This window comes from Bemisia tabaci, chromosome 1 (assembly GCF_918797505.1).
Source record: "Bemisia tabaci chromosome 1, PGI_BMITA_v3".
Taxonomy (NCBI): Eukaryota; Metazoa; Arthropoda; class Insecta; order Hemiptera; family Aleyrodidae; genus Bemisia; species Bemisia tabaci.
The window spans coordinates 1,851,871-1,875,952 of record NC_092793.1 but is presented as its reverse complement, the minus strand read 5'-3'; the positions used below and the strand labels follow the sequence as shown (position 1 = coordinate 1,875,952).

At 42.3% G+C, this 24,082-nt stretch overlaps 1 protein-coding gene across 3 annotated transcripts in view; it reads right to left on the bottom strand.

Annotated features, from left to right (window-relative positions):
- The window catches only part of slf (C-type lectin domain-containing protein slf), a 117,029-nt gene that overhangs the window by 37,054 nt on the left and 55,893 nt on the right, over window positions 1-24,082 (bottom strand). The window contains exon 1 of one of the 3 annotated variants that reach the window (XM_019051760.2): window positions 22,584-22,738. The exons of 1 other annotated variant lie outside the window; for it this stretch is intronic. The gene's annotated coding sequence lies outside the window, so the exon portion shown is untranslated. Of the gene's footprint in view, window positions 1-14,810; window positions 15,221-22,583; window positions 22,739-24,082 lie in introns of those variants that run through there. One more of the 3 variants, XM_019051756.2, reaches the window with a different exon arrangement.

Below are 24,082 nucleotides of genomic sequence, written 5' to 3'. Positions count from 1 at the left end.
AAACATAATCGTCGAACAAGACAATGTTTTTTCGTCATATAACCTTGAAATTCCATTACAAGAAGAACATTTTTGCTTTTACAGATCCAAAAACCATTTATTTTTAGCAGCAGGACACGAGATTAAAGTGGCCTATAACATGAGTCTTGGAAAACGCATTCTTCAAAATGTTGTAGACCGGCAAAGTGTCATTGCGCTTCGTTGCACTATTCTTGTGTTTTTTTTTAAAGGGCATTATTACTCTACTAGCCGTTCTGGACGCGCTTTGCGCGTCCAGAACGGCCAGCCGAGGGGCTACGCCCCCTGGACCCCCGATCACTCGTTACACGAGTGACATTCGGCTCGCTCCGCGAGCCATTTTTCTCAGTGATTGGACGTTTGATCACTAACATGTATGCATTTTGGAGACTCTGGAGGCAAAAATGATTTCCTCATAGAACCTTGTTGCTGGAGCGTGCCATCATTTGCACATGAATAGATGTGTGGAGATTAAGCGATGATGGGGATCGATCATTTCTTCAAAAACGCATTTAACGAGGACGTCATCCCATCGGGTGGCGGAAAAAGACAATTCATGGATCTCCTTCCGCGATTTGACTCGCTGAAGTAGCATAAGTTCATCTTTACCTCTTAAGAAGATTATCAGTGGCGTAAGGGTCTAAGAACTGCTCAACGATAGTATAGTTCGAGTTCCGAATCGCAATGAGCCTACTCCTGTTTTTTTTTCTTTTTTATACTTTCATCGCATATAAATTTCTTTGATGTTTTTGTTTTATTCTCTCTGATTGCATATTAGTAATTACGAGGGGCGTTCAATAAGTAAGTATCCCCCCTCTCTAAAATCCATTAGAATGGACCAATTTTAAAAAAACTTGGGCTCAAAATCTTCCTTAGGATATTTTGAGTTCAACAAAACAAACCGCAACAAAATCGGACCATGTCCGGCCGAACGCGAGCCGTTTGAACGCGCCGAGGTGCTCGACGCTCCCGCCGAATCCGCGAGGATTTGAAGTCCGCTACAGGAGAAGAGCTTCTCTGCCAAAGCCTCAGTCGTTCATCACTGACGAAAAATCAAAGAAATTTTTGTAGAATAAGGGACTTACCTCACTTCTCCACATAACCAGCTCGATCCAAGCAAGTCTGATATTGAGACTAAGAGAATAACAGCTTTTGGATGCCTCGCGCGTGGAAGTCTTTCAGCTAACCGGGGATGAAAGAGTGGACGGCTTGTTTGACCTCTTCCCCTGATTCAACATTAACTCCTCCAAGTTCAGATTTCAGGAACGGGAATAAATGGTGGTCTGGTTTGCCATTTATTATCGTATCTGAAATCTGAACTCGGAGGAGTTAATCAGGGAAGAGGTCAAACAAGCCGTCCATTCTTTCATCCCCGGTTAGCTGAAAGACTTCCACGCGCGAGGCATCCAAAAGCTGTTCTCTTAGTCTCAATATCAGACTTGCTTGGATCGAGCTGGTTATGTGGAGAAGTGAGGTAAGCCCCTTATTCTACAAAAATTTCTTTGATTTTTCGTCAGTGATGAACGACTGAGGCTTTGGCAGAGAAGCTTTCTCCTGTAGCGGACTTCAAATCCTCGCGGATTCGGCGGGAGCGTCGAGCACCTCGGCGCGTTCAAACGGCTCGCGTTCGGCCGGACATGGTCCGATTTTGTTGCGGTTTGTTTTGTTGAACTCAAAATATCCTAAGGAAGATTTTGAGCCCAAGTTTTTTTAAAATTGGTCCATTCTAATGGATTTTAGAGAGGGGGGATACTTACTTATTGAACGCCCCTCGTATATCCTCATTTCATTTCCTTTTCCTTTCCTTTTTCCTTTTCTGTAGCATCTTTGTCCATTTACAATTATTATTTTAAAATAGCTTTTCCCTAGTATACAAGTAATGCTTCGAACGGAATCAATTGCTTTAATGAAATTTCCGGATAAATCATGGGTTTTCCCAGGAAGGCAGCCTCTCGTCCCTCCCGGACTCTATTGTTGCCAGATAAGTTGCTTTTTTAGCACTTTTCCCAATTCAAATCCATGTAAAATATTCACATTTATCGCACAATCTGGCAACCTCTCGTGTGAAATAGAAAAAGGTAGAATCGCTAAAAGTCTGAATCCTTTGAAGTTTATATTAATGATATATATATATATATAATATATATATATAAATGATGATATAAAGCTGCCGTACCGGCTCACTCTGACCCCCCCCCCCTCCGGAGAAAAATTGGCCGAAGCGATTTCTTTAAAACTTGGTACATGCTTAACAATTGGCGTGAGGAGTTGATCAAAATTATTCCGATTCAAATACGTTGCCCAGGACGCCCGCAAGAGCGAAAAGTTTTTTCTCCGTATAATAATGCATTAAAGATACGAGGTTGTTCACGCGCACCGCGGTGGCGCCGAATAGGCTCAATCCTGTCGCGTGACGTTACAGCATTATAGACGAAATTTCAAGTTTCAGGGGGTGTTTTTCGACGGACTTTGGTGAAATCACTAGATGAGAGGTACTTTGTGACGGGAAACTTGAATTTTTGGTCAAAATTTCAAAATCCAATACGGCGGCCGTGGCCTAAAATGCTAAGTCAGCTATTGTTCGATCGATTTTCCTGAAATTTGGTATCCGTGGGTACTTATGTTTCGACGGGGACGTAGAATTTTTGGTCAGATTTTCAAAATTCCAAAATCCAAGTTGGCGGCTGTGGCCTAAAATGCTGAATCGTCTCCTCTTCGATCCATTTTCGTGAAACTCAGTATCCGGAGATATTTTCAGACAGGAAACTAGAATTTTCGGTCAGATTTATAAGATTTCAAAATCCAAGATGGCAGCCGTGGCCTGATATGCTTTTCTCCAAAACTACACGGTTTCTTATTGGAAAACGGGGTTCTCAAGTAATTTGGAGAAATTAGGCCATACGCCATAACAGTTCTACGTAACTTTTCACGTAGAATCCAAGTGAAGTCAAACATACCCTTGCCAATAGAAATTTTCGAATTACGGCCCTCCAAATTCCCAAAATTTTCGGGGGGTCGTGGCCCCATTAATTTGGATCAACAGGGGTTATGTGGCATATCAATAAAAGAGTATTGACCTATTCTCCCGAGACACTATTAGATTTTGAAAATCGGATGATTTTAATAACGCTTAAAACTTTTGAAAAATTTCAAAAAAAAACTCACGCTTTCACTAAATGATCATTTAACATCACTAAATATCATTTAGTGACAGCGTGAGTTTTGTTTCAAAAGGTTTAATACAACGGCTTTTACTGCTTATAAAAATTTCGATGGTTTTATTGAAATCAATAACGCTTACAGTGTTTTTTGAAATTTGCTCCAAAATGCCCCGTAACTCAAAGAAAATGGGGAAATGGGTCGAGGAGAAAGTGCACTGAACAGTTAGTTCTTATTTTTGACCATACAATTTATATCCGAAGTCAAAACATATCCTTCCTGTTGGAAATTCGCGAAAAAAAAGGGGGGGGGGCTCCTCCTTAGCCTTCCTCCATTGGAGTTTTGGAAGGCTGAAAATATTTTAATTGAATTCTTTGGGGTTGATTTGCCCCTGTAAGTTTTCGTCCCGAAGCTCGATTTTTGGCCGTTTCCTAGAAAAAGATAGAGGACGGGTGCTCTGGACCACCCGATATAGTTGTATGAAGTCTCCGAGTTTTATTGCAGTAGGTAAAGTACGCATACAATAAGCGGACGTACAGGACCAACAGTGGGAACCCGTAATGGAATGGGAACCACGGTGAGAGATTCAAGCGAACGGGTAAGAAGAAGGTAGCTGCTGTATTGGGACTATGGGACGTGGGGGTGAATGGTGACACTAAATGACTCAAAACTGCTCACGATCAGAGCAACAGCAGGCTTCGTCGGCCTCGGCTTTCAGACACACGACCCAGAGCGGCAGCCGCGGCACTAATGCAATTGTATATCGAAAACCGGGACTGTCCGTGTTCGTTTCTCACTCGTTTCTTCCCAGCTCATTCAATTCTCTACTTCTGCTCCGAGCGGGTCCAAGGCATTTCATAATGGACTGCGAGACAAGGTATGCATTTAAGCATTCTTACACATGAGACCTATTCAAAACTACACGAAAAATATGATACGCGCAACAAATAATTACTGGAATAACTGGAATAATTTTTATATTGTTACCATTCAAAAGGTAAGATTAATAAATTTTTAGATTTTAGATAAAACCATGTTTTAAATATCTAGTTATTAAATAAAATAATTAAGGAACAACATACAAACGTTTTTATTTTACACTGTTTACGAAAAATTTGAATTTCTCTCTAACGAGGAAAGCAAGAGTCTACGTGAATCAAATCGCGCACTATAACGGTTTTGGCAGGCATCTTGATCTAGCAGAGTTTTTCGAGCGGTGTTGTGTGTAATCAACGTGTAACAGCTGATCCGGAGCGCTGAGACTGACGCTGCCATATTTTCAAACCGCAAGCAGAGACTGTTGCGGTGACGTTTAGTGTGCAATTTAACTCAAGTACTAAATCAATGTTTTTTTTTATTTTTTCCCTGGAGCAGGAAGTTTAAACCGAATAATTTTCATACAACCTTGGAACATCCGAACTAATATGACGGTCGGCCAATTCGGCCAATGAAAAGTTCGGATAATCAAAAGGTAGTTACTACAATACTACGTTTCGTAAATTAATGGAAATTCAATGAAATTAATGAAAACTACTTTAATTTTATACAGAAGTATACACAATTGGATTACATTTTGCAATAAGGAACCACTATCTCTGGCTCTCCCATAAAAGCACGTATCTTCATAGGGAAATCAATGGCACATATGTTGTTTCTCAAATGAGCCAGAAATAGTGGTTCCTTATTGCAAAATGTAATCCAATTAGTATACAAACATTTAGTAGACTTTCAAAGAAGTTTGCGTGGCATTTACCTATTTAAAATAATCCATGGTTTTCTCTGCGCACGGCGAGCCGCCAGTTTTTAGCTGCTGTTCTTCTCCGATTACGAATGACAGTGAGGAATTTGATTTGACCAGTGATTTCGGATAATCATTGTACCTCGATTATACGAGGTCTGTTAGATTAGAAACCGGATTTTGGTCATAACTAGCCCACAATGCGTCCGAATTAGGTTTTCTTGAGCTTTCCTGATAGCTGGAAATATACTTAAGAACGCTACGTACACAGATTTTGCTTATTTTGATCAGTGTTTATTCTGTGTCATCTTGAATACGAGTAAGTCAGGTGCGTTTTGCGATTTTCATCATGCGATCACTGATAGAGCAAAGATTCAACATTAAATTTTGTTTTAAACTCGGTATACCTTGTACCGAAACTTTTGGTATATGCCATGTAAAGTTTACCATGATCATTGCATGAGATGTTCCCGCTGTTTTGAATGGGTTGAAGGATTCAAAACTGGTCAGGAGTTCGTCAAAGATGAGGAGCATGCTGGGAATCGACCCTCAACGGCAACTGACATTTGTCACGTAGAAGAAGTGCGGGCAAAAGTGCTCGAAAATGGTCGTTTCGAGCTTGTTGAACAGAGTAATATTTCTGAAGGCTCTGCACATACAATTTTGATAGAATATGTAGACACGCATCGAGTTTCAGGTACACTTGCCCCTTGATTGTTGTCTGTTGAACGAAAATCCAACAAAATGTCAATTTCCCTTTAGCTGCTTGACTGTTCTAACAATGATTCTACATTTTTGGATAGGATAATTTTCGGTGACAATACTTTAATGTACGGCTACGATATGGAGACGAAACTCCAATCGTCCTTGTGGGTTGAAAAATGTAGTGCAAGACCGAAAAAGAGAGACAAGTTCGGTCAAACATAAAAATCGCAAAACACCCTTGAGGTTGCCTTACTTCAAGCCACATACCAACGAAGCTAATTAGGATTTTTCAAATTTGTGAACGTAGCGTTCTTAAATATATTTTTAGCTATCAGAAAAGCTCAAGAAAACGTAATTTGGTAAAATTTTGGGCTGGTTGTGACCGAAATCCGGTTTCTAATCTAACAGACCTCGTAAGTTGCTTTCATATTAATTTTAGTGAGAATCGTGTTCTACGTGAAATTTTGATAGGGAAGTTTATAGAATAATGCTGAAATGGACCTGTTGCAAACTTGTGCTAGAGCAAAGTTGTTCCTATCAGTAAATGTCTCAAAAATCAAGATTAGCGCATTGGCAAAGTTTGAAGTGCACTCCTAATTTCACAATCTGCGGAAGAAATTTGCGATTTTTTAGTTACCCGGTTCAAAATGACACTACAGCACAGGTGAACATTTCGATAGAGTCGTTCCATTCTACTCTTTCGCAATAGCAATACCCAACACAGCCAACGCTTCCGCGCGCAAATCGCGATTGGGAGCACAGGGTCAACCAAAGCAAAACTATATCCGCGCGAAGAAGTCATGAATGTAAACACGCTGGCCGCTGGGTCGTTAACAAATTATTGTTAGAATCTCGGCAAGGCACATGTGTTTTCGCGGATTGGTGTCGGCCGTGTTGAATATTAGCTACGTTTACGCGAGGCTCGAAACCGAAGTTTCACGAAACCCGAGTTTGTAATGCAAGTTTTCGCCGTCGGGTTTATGCGGGCGCTGTGACCCGACTTTCGCGGGAAATCAAACTTTCCGATTCTGGCGCTGTTTATGCGCATATTTTCGATTGAACTTGAATTTCATGCGTTGGCGCCATTTTCACAAGCTATACTTAATTTTTCCACTATAAATTGATTCAATAAAATTATTATTACTCTTTTACCCCCTGTATGTTCCACAATTTTTCCGCAATATATAAGCGGAGGCTTCATCTTCACTAGAAAAGCCTTTACTTACTGACTTTCTGAGCAACAGTTGGAAAAATGACAGTGGATTTTTAATCATTTTACGTTCATATTTAAAAATTGAATGAATACCTAAGTAATCTCAACAACCCTTCAAATCATGCTCGAGCTGATATTCTGAGTTCAGAAAAGTTGCCATAGGTAATTTTATTGATGTTAAAAATAATTGTGGCAGGCGCAGAAATTCATCATATTGTTTATTGAGCTTCTAATGATCTTACAATAGGTAGATATAGGCATTGAAAGTGTAGGAGTGCTAATCCAGTAAAGCACCGCACCTTCACTCGTGTCGTAAAGATTGTATGCCTGCCATTATTGTAGTGAAACAAATAACTAATCGGGAATACTTTATGGGAATCGCTCCTTCAAAATATGATCAAAATAAGCGGATATTGATAGGTCAACAATGTATCGCTGAAGCAGAAGCGTCTAAATCCTCTTGAGGCAACGGACGGTGACAATCTTAACAAACTGATGACGCTTCACAAATTTTAAATCCCCACATTCCCAGAGACACGCGCTGAAATCCTGTTTCTCACCCCTCTTTCCGACTGCTCTCCGAGTCCATGAGCAAGACAGGAAGAAAATAGGCAAGCTACCTACTACTGTTTGCCTACCTATGTGTTTTTTTCTTAAACTTGATTTTCAAAGGTGACTGAAATCAAAAGAGCAACTGACAAACAAGATTTCAGAACCTGCCGTTGCATTTCACTAACCTAAGACACAAACCCAACCTTACCATTGATATTCTTTCGCTTACACTGTATATTATTCTCCCAATGAGATTCGATATGAACTCAATTCAAAGATGCTTTTGAATTTAATTATTCGGGTAGATTGGAATATGGAGCTTTCAGTCTACCCGTATAGCGCATTTACTAACATTCACTGCTGTCACAAGATATTTTTGCACAGGCAGAGCCACTTTCCACAGTTGATGCATCTCTAACGCCAAGGCTCAATTATGACAAGTGATTCAACGACCAAAAATTGTTACACGCCTCAATAAAAACCGTATTCTTATCTCAAATTGCAAATCTTGGATAACAGAGCACTCACCAAAAAATCTCCTTCCTTCTACCTCAGTATGAGAAGAGTGACGATACTTTGGAGCAATAACTTTGAACTAGTTTCAATAAATGATGGCCTCAGAATTTGAGTCATCATTTACAAGAGATTGGATCAAAGAAATAAGTCAGCAGGTCACGGTTGTGGCTGGTCTCACACTTCCAGTAGGACAACCAGGAAATAGATACATGGATAATACACAAATTCAAGAGCTACGCAGCTCTGATTGGATCAGATTTTAGATTTAATCGGTAGATTGAAATGAAAAATTCGGTGCACTACTTAAAGGGAAGCAGGGTGCCTTATCTTGAAATCTTAGGCAAATCGTGTGGATACAGTAAAAAAGCTCTCCGCAGATGATGAACTGGTAGGTAAGGCTATTACTCAATTGTAGCCTGTAAAGCTCTTTGCTTGCTTTGCTTCTGTAGTGTTAAATAAAATGTTGATTAGAGTTGCAAGAATTATCTGAAAAAGCAGTAATAAGCCTGGATTCCATCTGACACTAAACATCTTCACTAGAAAATAACGTCCTACGTTTAGCTAAATAAGGATAAATAAGCCACATATAACTGAAGGAATCACGTAAAAGTGCTTGAACAACAATAATAGTAAAATTATGATTGTAAAAAATGTTAAATAATGGCAAAATTAAAGCTAAATCGTGGGATAAGCACCAGTTGTTTACGAACGTTATGATAATAAATCCGCCATATTGCCGATCGCGCACCTGAAAATCGCATTTGAAGTCGAATTTCAACTAATTTCAACCTCCGGTTCGTTTATGTGGAGTGCGATAACCTAGTCTTTAGTGTAAAATAAGGTTTCAAACACAAATTTCGGAAACCTACATTTCGTTAGTTCCGTATCGTTTATGCCGTGATTTGAACCTTGGTTTCAAACTCAGGTTTCGATTGAAGTTAGGTTAAGAGGCTCGCATAAACATAGCTCCTAACCTCTCGACAATAGTATGTTTATGTATAGTAGGTTATGTAATAGTATTGTTAAGATTGTCACCGTCCGTTGCCTCAAGAGGATTTAGACGCTTCTGCTTCAGCGATACATTGTTGACCTATCAATATCCGCTTATTTTGATCACATTTATTTTTGACCACAAAGAAATTATTGAGGAGGCCGATGTCCCCGTTTTGAAGAGATCATTTTTGGGCGCAAATTGACGTAGACCCTCCGGAAAAAGATGATTTCCCAGGTAATCGACCCAAGGGAATCCGATTTTTATGGTCCCGAGGCCCCCCTAGCCACCCTCGGGGCGTAAAAGGGGGAGGCACAATGTCTCCCGACTTTTGGGATCATGACCCCAAGGGGGGCACCTACCCCCCAAGGGGGGGCATGGGGGGTTTCGGGACCGTGAAATTCGGATTCCTTGGGGTCAATTCCATATATAACCCCGCGGTCCCCCACTTCGTACTACCTAAACCAACCGAGAAAAAGACCTGTTACGGATGGTCTGGGACACCCTGTATAACGAAGTATTAAAACAATATTTATTGGAGGGGAAGGGTGGGGGGAGGAAAAAATATCAATAATTACAGCCTACAGCATGAATATAAGGCCCTAGCGGTGAAACAACCTCTGCCTCGCCCGTGCGGGATGGAGCGCCGCCGATATGCCGCCCGCGCGTAACCGGTAACGCGCAGAAAAATCGCTATAACTCACGAACGAATCGTTTCCCCAAGGTCAAAGAAAGTGTAGCAGATGCAGAATTTTATGGAGAATCACCTCAACCGGTTTTCATTCACGTAGCAACAATCGCCTGGAGAGGAGAGACGAAAAACGGAAAAAAGCCGAACCTTCAAAATCGAAAAAATCGATTTATGACCGCCATAAATTACGCAACCTTGCAAACAGCATTAATATTCTTGTAGAGAATATTTTTTAACGTTTTTTAGCGCAAACCGCAACACCTACTTTATTCCTGTAACCTCGAGATAATCATTGGTTCTCAAGATGCTTGCTATAGGGCAAATATACCAAAAAACAGAAACTGCGTGGGGAAAGTGTACCACGATCCACATGTAAGTGATAATTCACCCTCTTGAACCTTCGATGTGACGATTAATCCAATTTTCGGCATTTTTGGCGCTTCAGGACGATTTTTCTCGATAATTTGGCAACGCAGGGAAAAGTTACATATCAAATTTTATGTATTTTTTTACGTTCTTTCCGAAAAGAGGTTGTTCCAAAAACGCCGATTTTGGCCCCCCCCCCCTGGATTCGGCCCAAACTTTGCTCAGATGTTGTACTAAGTGTCCCCGACGCTTGGGCAAAATTTCAGCCCCCTAGGATAATTAGGGGGGAGGGGGCAGGGGGGCAAAGTTGCAATTTTTTTAAAACTTTAAAAATCGATATCTCGCGAACGGTTTGAGTGTAAGAGTAGGAATAAAGAGGTGTACTGGAGTGAAGGATAAGGTAAAAGCACCTTGAGGGTCCGTTTAATCACGTTCATCTGAGCCATTACATGTTCCGTGAGACGAATTGCATTTTCAAATTTTCGATACGTTATTTGTAGGGAAAGAAAACTTAAAATTCACTTCCTGGAACCTTCGACGTGACGATTAATCCAATTTTTGGCATTTTTGGCGCTTCAGGACGATTTTTCTCGATAATTTGGCAACGCAGGGAAAAGTTACACATCAAATTTTATGTATTTTTTTACGTTCTTTCCGAAAATTTACACGGTTTTTAGATTAAATTGAGTTTCACACGCGTAAACTTGAAAACCCCCTAAATATTGGTGAAAATTGGCAACAATAGACCGTTAGGCCTTTTAAAGTTCACAGGAAGCCATTTTTATGGCCAGTTATGAAAATTACGTAGAAAAACACATAAAGTTCACACCCATAGAGGGTGACTAAGGTCGAAAAATATTCAAAAGAGCTACCTTCAAGTAAAAAAACGCCGCTAAAATCGACATCCCGGTCAATTTTCACATCGTGGGAATCCGGGTACAACTATAATTTCTTGATATGTTGTATATATAGGTAAGAGCTGTTACGTACGTCAATATAAAAGTTGTACCCCACTTTCTTGAACCTTAAGCGTGGCAATTTATCGAATTTTGGCCATTTTTGGCTCTTTGGAGCGATTTTTCTCGAAAATTTGGCAACGTAGGAAAAATTTTCACAAAACATTTTTTGTTCATTTTTTGAGTTCTTTTCAAAGACTTACACGGTTCTTAGTTTGAATTGATTTCTACGTGTGTAAAATTGAAAAAACCCCTAAAAATGGGCCAAAAATGGCAACAATGGGCCATAAGGCCCCTTAAAATTTATCGGAGGCCTTTATTAAAAGGGCCAGAAATAGAAAGTACCCCAAAAAATACATGGGAATCATCTGCTGGAAGAGTGATAACAGGCGAAAAAGTCAACAAAAATAACTATTTTTCGATGCCAAGAATCTGGGTTTGAGGCGTTGTTGCACCTTTGCATGGACTCCGTTCGGTAAAATATTTGGCATAAAGTCTACCTAAGACTAGTACTTTGAAAATATGAAACATTCAGCAAAACCCAGGTGGGGCCGGAAAAGGCCCAAAACGACTCTCCTCCTTTGGATCAACACGGGTCGTAAGTGTCACATCAATAAAAAGGTATTGACCTCTCCTCCCAGGAAATCGAATATTTTTAACGCTTACAGTGTGTCTCATTGAAATTTTCCTCAAAATGTCCTGTGACTCCAAAAAAATGAGGGTCAGGGAAAAGGTGCACTGATGAAATAGTCCTTATTTTTGGTCTTAAAATAAATCCGAAGTCAAAACATACCCTTCCCATTAGAAATATGCGAGAAACAGGGGGCACTCCTTTAGAGCCCCCCCCCCCCATGGAATTTTGGGGAGCTGAAAATATTTTCATTGAATTCTTTGGATTCTTTGGGTCGATTTACCGCTGAATGTCATCGTCCTGAAGCTCAATTTCGGCCGTTTCCGAGAAAAAGATAGTGGACGGGTGCTCTGGAACACCCGGTATTATTGAATTATCTCTACCTAACTCAAGCACGCTCCGTGCATATAATGAATCTCTTTTAACTACTGCGACCAGTAAAAACAACTCGACGTTATAATGTTGCAATTGGCGACCCGCACGGCCGCACAAAAACGTCGAAGTTAAATGCCACTTGATTTTGCAACTTTGCGATCCGTCTTATCTCCTTGTCTGCCTGAATGCTTCAGCTCAAGACGCTTGCTACATACAATAAGGCTTATTTGAAGAACAATTTAGCAAGGTCTTAAGTGACCAAAAGCGTAAAAAATAACTTGGAAGCTTGTCGGTTGTACATCAATTCGAGGTACAAAATTATTGGGGGAAATCTGCACTGAGGATTAAGAGGATTTTGCATTAACATTGCAAAATAATTCCAATGATGACGATTATTTAAATGTTTTTCTTGACTACATCTGCTTTCAATCGGTAGGTACGTGTTAAACCAGCTGTTTTTCTCGCATAAGCCTTAATCGACAAGGGTGGTCTGAAATCGCATAAGCCTTAATCGACAAGGGTGGTCTGAAATTGTCAGATTTTTCAATTAATTTTGAAAAACCACTGCACCTGTTATATTTGGTCAAGTGGGGTTCATTTAAAAATGGACCCATGTCAAGATATCTCTAAAGCTTCAAAACACGCCCACTTACAATTATTAAAAACAATAAACTCAAATAATAATATAATAAATATAACAATAAATAATAAACAATAACAAATAAACAATAAACTCGTTCATAAATCACTGATGATGGCTAATCAGAGGCCATAAGGCGGTCAAAATCTTGTAAACATCGAAAACCAACTCAAAGGGCGTAAGAGACAAAGAAAGCTAGCTATGTATACCGAATACCAGCTACCTACTCAGAAATTAGGATAATTGCCTCTTTCATTTTGGTGGAATTTTTGGATGGACGGGTTTGTTTTGTTTATTATTACTTGGAAGCGTAAACACGGCACAGAGCGATAGCATTGCAACAAGTGGCCTTTGGCTGAGAATTCTTGAAAAATCTGTGGAATTATTATTCGAGGGGCTTAGAGGACAAGGCGCATAAGAGCAGTTTTTGCTACTTCGAGAAAACGTGTTCAAAGTTTCGAAATTACATTGGATCCTTATGGCGGAGAGAAAGTTCAAACTGACTTTTTGATGCTTAAACATCGAAATTTTGGAAGCGAATTTTTCGCAGAAAATCCAATCAGACTAGTTTTACTTGGAATCATTAACGCCTCGATATTTTCAAAAATTACATTTATACGCCTGAGCCTTGTCCTCCAAGTCCCCCATTTATTTGCCGTGAAATGGGCCCTATGCTCCTTCATTTATTTGCTTCCAGCAGCTCCTCTGAAAAATTATTTTCCTTCTATCTGAAGATGAGCGAGAAATCATCCCTTTTGGAAATTTGGAGGTTATTCACGTCACGCAATGTCATTTACATCGTCTTGCATCGGCTCCATCGACCTCCGGCGCATGATAAATCTGATCGATCCGATTGATCAACTACTTATACGTTATAGCCATGGAATGGTTTGAACTAAGATTTCGATGTAACATCGAATGAAGCAGTCACTAAATCAGTCTATAGCGGCAAGGAGAGCGGCTGAGCGTGCGGACTTCGTACACCGAGCCACCGGAAACACCGAAGTTAACTAATGGGGGAAACAGCAAAACTATAACAATCGAACAGTAACGATCGGAAATAGGGAAGTGGGGAAGTCAATAATAAATGAAACAGCCGAGTCAGAATAAAAGGCGAGGAACGGCAACACCGTTGAAAAATCGGCGTCTTCCCAAGGAAACATATCCATGATGAACTCGTAGGCAGATCGGAAAAGAACACGTCGGCTCTAGTATAAAGAACTCGGAAAAAAAGAAAATTTAAATAAGGGGTACCTGGAACACCTGTTTGCATTACAGTAAATTACCAAAGATTGTTTGCAGCTACCCACTTTTCCCCCAAAAATTGTGAGTAATTCCTCAAGTAAATAAGGGCCGGGCTGACCAGCGAGGCGCCCTCGAGGGACCAAGGCAACTGGCAGGAACCCTGCCGTCGTGCACCCCGAAGTTAGACCGTGCTCCTAAACTTCGTACTGTTGACACATTGTGTATCCTCTGTATTCCCGCAAGGCTCAGCGGCCGTCTGATAGCCAACGGTAGGTCTTATCAAAGACTGTGGAGACGCTGCAGAGCACGGATTTTCGGAGCACGGCCATGCCTCCATCGATTTGGACTGTGTTGTTGCAATCTCCACAGATAGGTAGCGCTTAATTCCTTAAATAATCGAAACCTTTATTTTTCATTCTCCAATTCTCGAGTAAGCCGAAACTGGACCCTTACAATGCATTTCATTTTGAAAAAAAAACTCTCGGACAGCTCGCCGAATCGATGGACAGCACTGTCCGGCATACGATAGATAGACTTTAGGCCTTTCAAGATGGGAAACGAAACTGAAAAATTTCAAAATTTTAACATTTGGGGCAAAAATCCATGAAAGTGTGGTTTAACGTAAGGAGAGCCTCAATACCGAGGGGGGGGGGGGGGGGTATTGCTCATTTCACAAGTAGTATGACTGACTCTAACATGAGTGATGCTAAACCTGATTTTTGACTCAGTGACAATGGAGGGTAAAGGCCACCAGACATCTAAAGAGTGTTACCATACTTTGATGAATGTGATTAGAGTTGTTACAGTAGGCCCCACCAGACATCTAAAGAGTGTTACCATACTTTGATGAATGTGATTAGAGTTGTTACAGTATTCGCTACCATGGAGCCTGTTGGCGGTTACCATACTCATATCGATGTACCGTAAACCATACTTTTTTAATGAACCACAGAGACGCGAGGGACGTACAAAAACCGTGTGGTAAAGTGAAGATACAATTGTAAGTGTACTTACATTGAATTCGCTACGTAAAAGGTATCCGTTTAAAGGAACAAACACAGAGTAAACGAACACGGCATCCGGAGGTGGAAAACAAACAAAAAACGGGAGGCGGATCGAGCGGAACGATTGAGACTTTTCACGTACGTAATCTTCGGTGCGGCCGATGGACCGAGTTTATATACGACGGGAGACGTCGGTCGGAGGGGGGCTACCGAGCTCCAGTTCGGGGGGGATCACAAATAGGGAAGGGGGCTTCGGAGTCAGGTTGGGGGTACGAGGGATTGCGGGCGGGAAGTGGAAGGATGAAGGAACGGCCTCAGCACGACCTTGAGGATGCGCACTTTCTCTGCTGAGACCAATGTCACGCGCTCACGCTGAGGCGCCCTCTTATTGTTAGTCGGATAGGAGCACTGGAGCAGTGACCAGCTGACCGGCCGACCACCGATCTTCCCTGCCGTCCCGCATCGCTGAAATCTCCTCCGTGCATGCCGTAGCATCCGTAACTCCACACTCTCCCCCCCCCCCTTTACTTCCTCTATATCTAGATGGGTCTGTTACACGCTAGAGATACGGCCGTGTGGATACTATTTGACGTTACATGTCTTGAGGATGGCGATAGTTATATCGAAAAGTCTGCAATCCACTCCTTAGCAGGCCCGCCACAAGGGTGGGGATACTGGGTCCCTGGTACCGGGGCCCGAACCCCGGAGGGGCCCGTGCCGCCTGTGGCTCATCACTTAAAATTCTCATGTAACCCTTCTCTCGTAAGGAAAAGTGAAAATTCGCCCTAAAAATTTAGCAAAAGGTGAACGAGTTTTCAAAAACATGCTTGGGCACTGTAAAATTCCTCTTACTTTTTTGAAGATTTCTATCTATTTTCAAGATTTTAAGCGTACAATGATATTTTCAATTACTGCGTTTCATTTTCTTCCGTCGTCTGATGCTAAGAGTCTCTATTCTGGACATTAAGTCGACTGATTTTTCTGGCGGTACCGGGGGGGGGGGGGGGGGGTTGTTGGTGGCAGTCATGGGGCCCGGACCTTAAAACTAGTACCAGGGCCCGAGATGGGATGTGGCGGGCCTGCTCCTTAGTGCGCAATTTGCCTGGATTGAAAAACGCTTTCTCAACTTTCCCGCGCCTAAGGGCAGTTCAGATGATAAATTGAACACCCTAAAGGTCATTCATCAAGGTTTCTGGCGTGGTTGAACTGGTGTGCTATGTACTGCAACGTTCATGTCAGAGGTCATGGCAGATTTTGAATTTTCAACCAAAAAAAGGAGTTTTTGATTTCGGTATCGATTGCGAGGTATTTTTCCAAACAAGGTTCTTCTTTCATTTCTGTCATTTTAAGAGTTAACCGCCGACGTCTGATTGGAGAGAAACGCAAGCTGATAAATTCCGCATGTGCCGTTGGTTGTGTACCTCAGAGCTCACAATTCGGCGCAAGGCTGGCCAGGAACAAGGATAACGTCGAGTGAGTCCGGCTCCGGGCAAGGGAAAAACGCACATCGGTCAACAGAAGCAGAACTTGTTAATCGAATACGCGATGAGTGACCGCCACAGCCGCCGTCGCGTCGTGTCGCATCTTTATTTTTTATGATATACCTAAATGCCACTCGAGAGCGAAAGCGAGCGGGAGCTGAAGCTGCATTCACAAGTTCATTCACCATGACATGTCCCCCATGCATATTCAGCTTTTATTGCATCACTCCCAACGAATCTCAGGCTCATGCACGGCTCCCATTTTGCGTGCTAATAATCACTTCGTCCTTACAGCTTAATCATAACATGAGCATAGGCGTAGCTAGGGGGGGTTCTACCCCCCCCCCGAAATCTCGTGCCCCCCCCCCCCAGAAAAACATAGACACAAACTCGGACAACATGCTTTCTTCTTTAGGCTACATTCATACGTGACTGTTGTTTTTTTCCAGTGAACAAAGTCTAAAGATAAAGAACCAACTTGATTATGAAGTCTGTGCTATTACTTTCTGACCCAAATTATCCCTCTCAGTAGTCTACATAAATGAAATGTAATGAAAAACATGTTTATTTCACACTCTAAAGACGTTTAATTCACAAACAAATCCGGTGGCGGGGGGAGGGGGCGCTACCTCTTAAGCTTGAGATCCTCCATTCCTCAACCCCCCCCTCTCTTCACCACAGAGGTGGTCCCATGCCCCCCCCCCTCCAGAGAAATTTCCTAGCTACGCCCCTGAACATGAGGCATAACCACCAATATACAGGGTTATTCAAAAGTTACGCACCACTGGCCATAACTTTAGTTCTAATTATGATATCGATTTGCGGTTTGTGGCGTCCTTCCTCATATCGAGGGGGAAACTTTTTGAGGTACTTTTCAGTTCTTCACCCCCCCAGGGGGAGGGGGGGCGGGGGGCAACTCAAAAATTTCAAATGGCAACCCCCATCATGTGATACATCGTTAGAAAGAGCATAAAAAAAGAAAATTTTTGGCGCAAACCGGAAGTCGATCTGACCCCCCTGTCAAAAGTTAGGGGGGTCCAAAGGTTATTTAGGGGGTCCGTACCTTCATTTTTTAGAGTAGCTTCGGCGGCTCTTGGACATACCGTTTCTCTTTTCAAAGAGTCCTCGAATACTCCAAGTCTGATACCGAAGTCTTCATATTGCCCCCGGGCCACCACAGCCCCCCCGTAGGGGGGGGGATGGGCCTGTTACAATGAAACATTGCATTAAAATGCGAAAAGTCACAGAAGAGCTTCAAACTTAGCATCAAATCCGAGTGGAACTTCTTGCCGATGTTAACGCAAACGCAGCCTGCGACTTTAAAGTGAGTTTTCAAAACTCTTAGCCCCCTGCCCCCCCTGATTTTTGGTTGCAGAGCGGGTAAAAACCGGGAAATTCACTACAAATAATGCCCGAAACTAATGTCCAACTTGAGGAGGACCCTTGAAACGTTGCGATCAGTCGGAGCATTGGAATACAAGGACTGCCACCCCCTTAAAGTACGGAAATATCCAAAACACCCCCGCTACCCCCCTCATTTTTCGTTGCAGAGCGGGTAAAAACCGAGAAAATCGCCAGAAATGATGGACCGGTTCTTACCAGCTCTGCAACGAAAAAAGAGGGGGGCAGCGGGGGTTTTATGGATGTTTCCGTCCTTAAAGTGGGCGGCAGTTCCTGTGTTGCAGTTCTCCGACTGAGCGCAACGTTTCAAGGGTTCTCGTCAAGTTCTACAGTGGTTTCGGGCATCATTTCTGGCGATTTTCCCGGTTTTTACCCGCTCCGCAACGAAAAATGAGGGGGGCAGCGGGGGTGTTTTGGATATTTCCGTACTTTAAGGGGGTGGCAGTCCTTGTATTCCAATGCTCCGACTGATCGCAACGTTTCAAGGGTCCTCCTCAAGTTGGACATTAGTTTCGGGCATTATTTGTAGTGAATTTCCCGGTTTTTACCCGCTCTGCAACCAAAAATCAGGGGGGGCAGGGGGCTAAGAGTTTTGAAAACTCACTTTAAAGTCGCAGGCTGCGTTTGCGTTAACATCGGCAAGAAGTTCCACTCGGATTTGATGCTAAGTTTGAAGCTCTTCTGTGACTTTTCGCATTTTAATGCAATGTTTCATTGTAACAGGCCCATCCCCCCCCTACGGGGGGGCTGTGGTGGCCCGGGGGCAATATGAAGACTTCGGTATCAGACTTGGAGTATTCGAGGACTCTTTGAAAAGAGAAACGGTATGTCCAAGAGCCGCCGAAGCTACTCTAAAAAATGAAGGTACGGACCCCCTAAATAACCTTTGGACCCCCCTAACTTTTGACAGGGGGGTCAGATCGACTTCCGGTTTGCGCCAAAAATTTTCTTTTTTTATGCTCTTTCTAACGATGTATCACATGATGGGGGTTGCCATTTGAAATTTTTGAGTTGCCCCCCGCCCCCCCTCCCCCTGGGGGGATGAAGAACTGAAAAGTACCTCAAAAAGTTTCCCCCTCGATATGAGGAAGGACGCCACAAACCGCAAATCGATATCATAATTAGAACTAAAGTTATGGCCAGTGGTGCGTAACTTTTGAATAACCCTGTATGAAATACCAATATATGGTATCAATAGATGAAGAATTCGAAAGTAGAATAGAAAACAAGTGTTAAGTTTTAAAACGGGTCCGTTTCTAGTAGAGATACGGCGTCGGCGTGAATAGACTTAATGAAAGGAACCTGCCACAAAAATCACGATGGTCTTAATCAAAATGTCTGAAATATACGCCTCAGTGCGCAATTTGCATGGTTTGGAATACCCTTTTTCAAATCTTCCCCGTCTGGGAGCACTTTCTTAGTCACCGGAAACGAGAAAACTTTAACTTCAGGCCGCAGGCCCCATCAATGGTCGCTGGTAAATAGGTACCGGAAGTTGCCGATTCGTTTTTATTGTTCATTTGTCTTGTTTACAAGCGGGAAGTGATCTTGATAGTGGTCCATGGCCACGCACCTTATCCACTGATAAACGGCTTACAGACCTACACCCTAGGGCTAAGCTCGGAAGTACTGTTGGTCAAATGGCACTGACTACAGACAATATTGCTGAGCCGAGCCCTCAATAGCTGTTGAGTGGGTCACTGAGGGTATTTTGGGGTCCATTTCTACAGGCTGTAGAGTTCCCCACTTTAGCGCGCTCTACCAACTATTCTATGAGGTGCTTACAATTTGCGGCTGATTTCAGTGCAGTGCTGCAGTGATGATAATTCAGTGAAGATGGCGAGCGTAGAATATCCAGAACCTCTCATAGAGGTGAAAATTTTCATGAAATTCATTCGCGTGAAGTTTCATGAAATTTTTAAGGATGTGTTCAGCAGGTCAATAAACGACTAAAAACCGATATTCTCGATTACGAAATTCACCCCAGGCCTAAAACAGTTACGCGTTAAAAATGTTTTCGTTTGATTTTGAGATTAGGTTGAGGCTTTACTCTCAAAACTCCCCTTTGTGCCCCTCCCCCCACAGTGTATAGCACCTCAGTAGGGTAGCATAATACTGCCAAATCAACAGGATGTTACAACGCTGCCTGTTACATTGGTGTCAGTCAGGGTTACCTTACTCTAAACTTGGGTGCCGTTTGATGGTAGAATTTTCATATTCATTGCCGAATTGGTTTAAAACCAGTTCTATTCGGGCTGAATGCGTGAGCGAATGTAAAAGATCAATGTAAACGATCATCATTACTAACTGGGCTCAAGAAAATTGTAGACCGTTTTTTGACCATCAGATTTTGGCCAGCAACCCCCTCCCCCTCATTCCACCCTGAAGTATCAAAAGAGCAAGCAATGCCATCAGAAACTTTAAAAACCCTTGGAGCATGAATTTGTAATGAAAATTGCATTGGCCGCTTTACTGTGCAATGTGGTTCCTTAGAACCTCTATATACGAGTAGGTATCTGATTTTCGCAAAAATTGGAGGTCACCTCAAAAAAGCATCTAACAAATATGGTTGTAACAGTTTGTACCATTTGCACTACGGTATGTAGTATCTCTAGGATATATGCTTTCTAAAAATAACAAAGAAAACAGCACAACGAACCGTAATGACACCTTCCCAGACTACAATATTCTATAAAATACATTTTTTTAAGGCTTATGTTTTGGGCAACTTTGATCTCACTCCCTGTTGCTATAAATCGGCATTTTTGGGATCAGCAAAAGCGAAAATACTTGTCATACAATGGAGTTTACCACTAAGATGACAATAATTGTGTGAGGTTCACGAAAGCACAATGAAATAAGTGAGTTTACAACGCGCGTCTCAGGTTTTAGAAATCTGGGCTCATCGCGTTCCACAATATCTCCCTACGTGGGAGCCGCAGATGATAAATCATACATAATTATCCCCACTATAATCCCCATTTTAATAGTTACCTGCTCGCCGCCGGCACATTCCTTTCGTTCACGATGACTTTTGATAATATCGCTTCAACTCATTCAAATTTTGCAATATTGTCCCTCTAGATCAAATAAACGTTAAGTTCGAATTTGGATTCAATCGCACTTACCGTTTATGTAAATCGATCATTAATTTAAGAGCCCTACTTACGCCGTTTTCCACAAAACAGTTTTATTTTTTCATTCCCAATTCTTGGTTTCCTTTGTGACCTTGGTTTTTTATCATGTGATTTTTTATTTTGATTATCGAATATATTATTAGAATAGAATCCACCTCTCTTTTTTCGCACAAATGACCCGTTGCCATCATTTAATTCTTAAATTCCATCTTTCATCGTGCTTCTTTACCTACTTGCATTTTTCACCTGACCAAGTCATCTGATTCTTTATTGTCTTTGTTTTTTTTTTACATGTATTAAGACTAGCGAGCCTTACGTGTTTCGCACGTACGAAACATATAAACCCAGAAAAAAACTCTGATTGCACAATAATTACATGTTAATTGGAATACTTAACCACAGTCAAGGCGTCGGGAAGTAGGAATGATGACGACTGTAAACGCATGTTGATTTCGCTAGAAAAAATTGCCTGCTTTTTGGACAGCCGATTCGGCCATTAAACTGGGGTTTCAATGGAATCTTATAAATATCCGAAGCTCTGAGAAAAATTTTAAGATGAGTACAAGAACTGTTTCCGAGTTCCGAGGGGAGAGGTGCAAAGGAGCGAAAATCTCATCCAATTTCTGCCCTTTTCTTGTTGAAGGGATGTTGCCGCGGGCTCTTAACTGTGTTCACATATGTTCTCTGTTTAGGATATCAATACGTATTTATTTTTACATGTTGAATAGAATTTGCACGTCGGGGAGTTGACATTTTTCGATTTTTTCCATTTTATACGAAAAATTAATGGTTTTTTGGGATTGAAATTATTAATTAATTTCACGAAAAAATAAGTGAAACAAAATTATTAAAGTGTATTGATTTTCATATTTGCACTCATGAAATTGCTCTGTAAGGTCAACGAGTGGATACATCAACTTGATACATCGAGTTTCTGCAATTTCTTTTGGCAAATCGGGGGATTTTTGGGATGTAGATTTCTTACTTTCAATTCACAAATGAACTTCATGGCTGATCTTCTTTGCACGTAAAAATTCCGTAAATAGTAAAATCAAGACGTGTTTAATGCATTTGCATTTATATCGAGTCAACATCTTTTTATCTTTTCAATAATACAACGAGATTTACCACCACAGATTTGACTACTTAAGCCCCAAAATATCTTTAAAATGACTTCATTTTCCGGGAGTTCAACAGAATTTTTCTTATTTTGGCTTAAATTATTCAGTAACCGCACTGTTTTTCTAAGAATCTGATGAGTTTTTGCTTGAGGCAGATCCAAAAACTAAAACTCGTTTGAATGGGTTTCTAAGTTCGCAATAGACGGTCTTGTCGAGTTGCGTGGTTGACCTCATAGTGTTGGATCGTGAATTCCCTTCATTTGCAACTTGCCTACATGACAATCCTGTAAATGAAAACTAAGGAGGTTGATACATCCGAGTCAACGACGCGCCTTATCAACACATCGTGTTGGAGTTCACTGCTCGTTTTCTGCTATTTTCTACCACTCAAATTACAAAACTACCCAATGCTAAGAAGTATTGAAACAATGGTGGAAGAAGTTCTAGATTAGAAGATTGTGAGATGAGGGTACCTACTGGCTTAAAAATGCCATATAGTTGCGTTATCTACCAAAAGGGGAAAGATTTATGGGGTTTGTCAAGGTGTAAAGTAAAGTAAAAAAAAACTCCTATCCAAAATTTCAGATGAATGACGGAAAAATAAAATGACAAAGAAAAATAAGTACGTAGTTGCGAAATTTACCTTTAATCGACGAAGTACACGCACCGAACTCTCCGACGGCCGTGAAAGCTCAGGCGACACCGCAACACTTGAACACTCGAGACGGTAGCCAAAAAAACGGACAATCCGTCTCCAACAACCGGTTGACCGCGCTCCAGCCGTCGTCGCAGAAATCGGGGTGGCCCCGGCGCCCTAGGGGGGCTCTCCCGCTGCGCCCCCGATGCCGAAGCCTGCCAAACTTTCGCGCCGCCGAACTTGCAACGAAGGAAGGGACCGCACGGCACAAACACGGTCCCGATCGACCGACGGGGAGGGGGCAGCCACGGGTTTACCGGAAACGTTCGAGGGGCGCCAGTGAGTGCCCCCCGGATCGCCGGAATCTGATATCCGACCTTATCGGACGTCGGCACCGTAGAACCGGTCCGCCGACAGAGCACCGAGACCGGGGGACGAACAAGGAGGTTCGAAGCGACCGTTACAAGGAATCGGCCAACGAAACATCGGCCCCATGAGGGGCACCGCGCCCCCCGGAGGCGCAAAAATCGAAACGGCCGGGGGGACGACGAGGCGCCGGACGCCGGGACGCAACCCCGTGCCGAAGCGCGACCGGAAACACCCGCGCCCGGCCGAGGGACGGGCGAAGAACGGAACCACCTCCAGGGCCCGCAGCAAACCCACGGAGGGTGGGGGGTGGGAATGGGAAACCCCGTGAGGGATCTGCTGACCGAACCTCAAGGCCGGGGAGATCTCAAGATCTGCTGCACCGGGGAGGCGGGACGGGGGCCAAGGTTCCGAGGGTCGCCGGGTAAGTCGGATAACATTACACAGGAGTTCATATTATAAGAGATTAAGATATTTGAATCTAATCACACATTGTTAAGTTATACAGGGTTATCCAAAAGTCACTGACCACCCCTGTAACTTTTTTCCAAATTGAGATAGAAGTTTGAAACTTTGGGAATGTTCCTCGGTCTAAAGTAGCAACTTTTTGGTCCCCCCAAAATTTTGGGGGGCGGCCCCCCTTGAGGGGGGCGGGGGCTAATTTTTTTTTTTCAAATGATAACCCCCCCTTTGTGATACCTCATTCGAAAGATAATAAAAAAAGAAAATTTTTGGCGCAAACCGCAGGTCAAAATGTTCATTTTTGACAAAATGGCGGCCGGTCAAAGTTCAAAATGTCGGAAATTTGGCATCTCCGTTGTTTATTGACGGATTGGTGTGAAACTCGGAATTCTAGGGTTTTTTGAGATGAGAAAAACGATTCTGGCATTGGTTTTCCAGAAAAGTCAGTCTTTTGCAAAATGGCGGCGGTCAAAATGGCGGCCTAGAGCGGGAAGTGGATATTTAGGCTGCATATCATTGGATTTGCATGAAACTTGGTATCCGGGGGTATTTCGGCACGAGAAGAACGAATCATTCATTGGATATCTGAAATTATGACAAATTCCAAAATGGCGGCGGAAACATTGCGGGAAATCAGTTTTACGGCCCTTTACCGATGGATTAGCATGAAATTATTT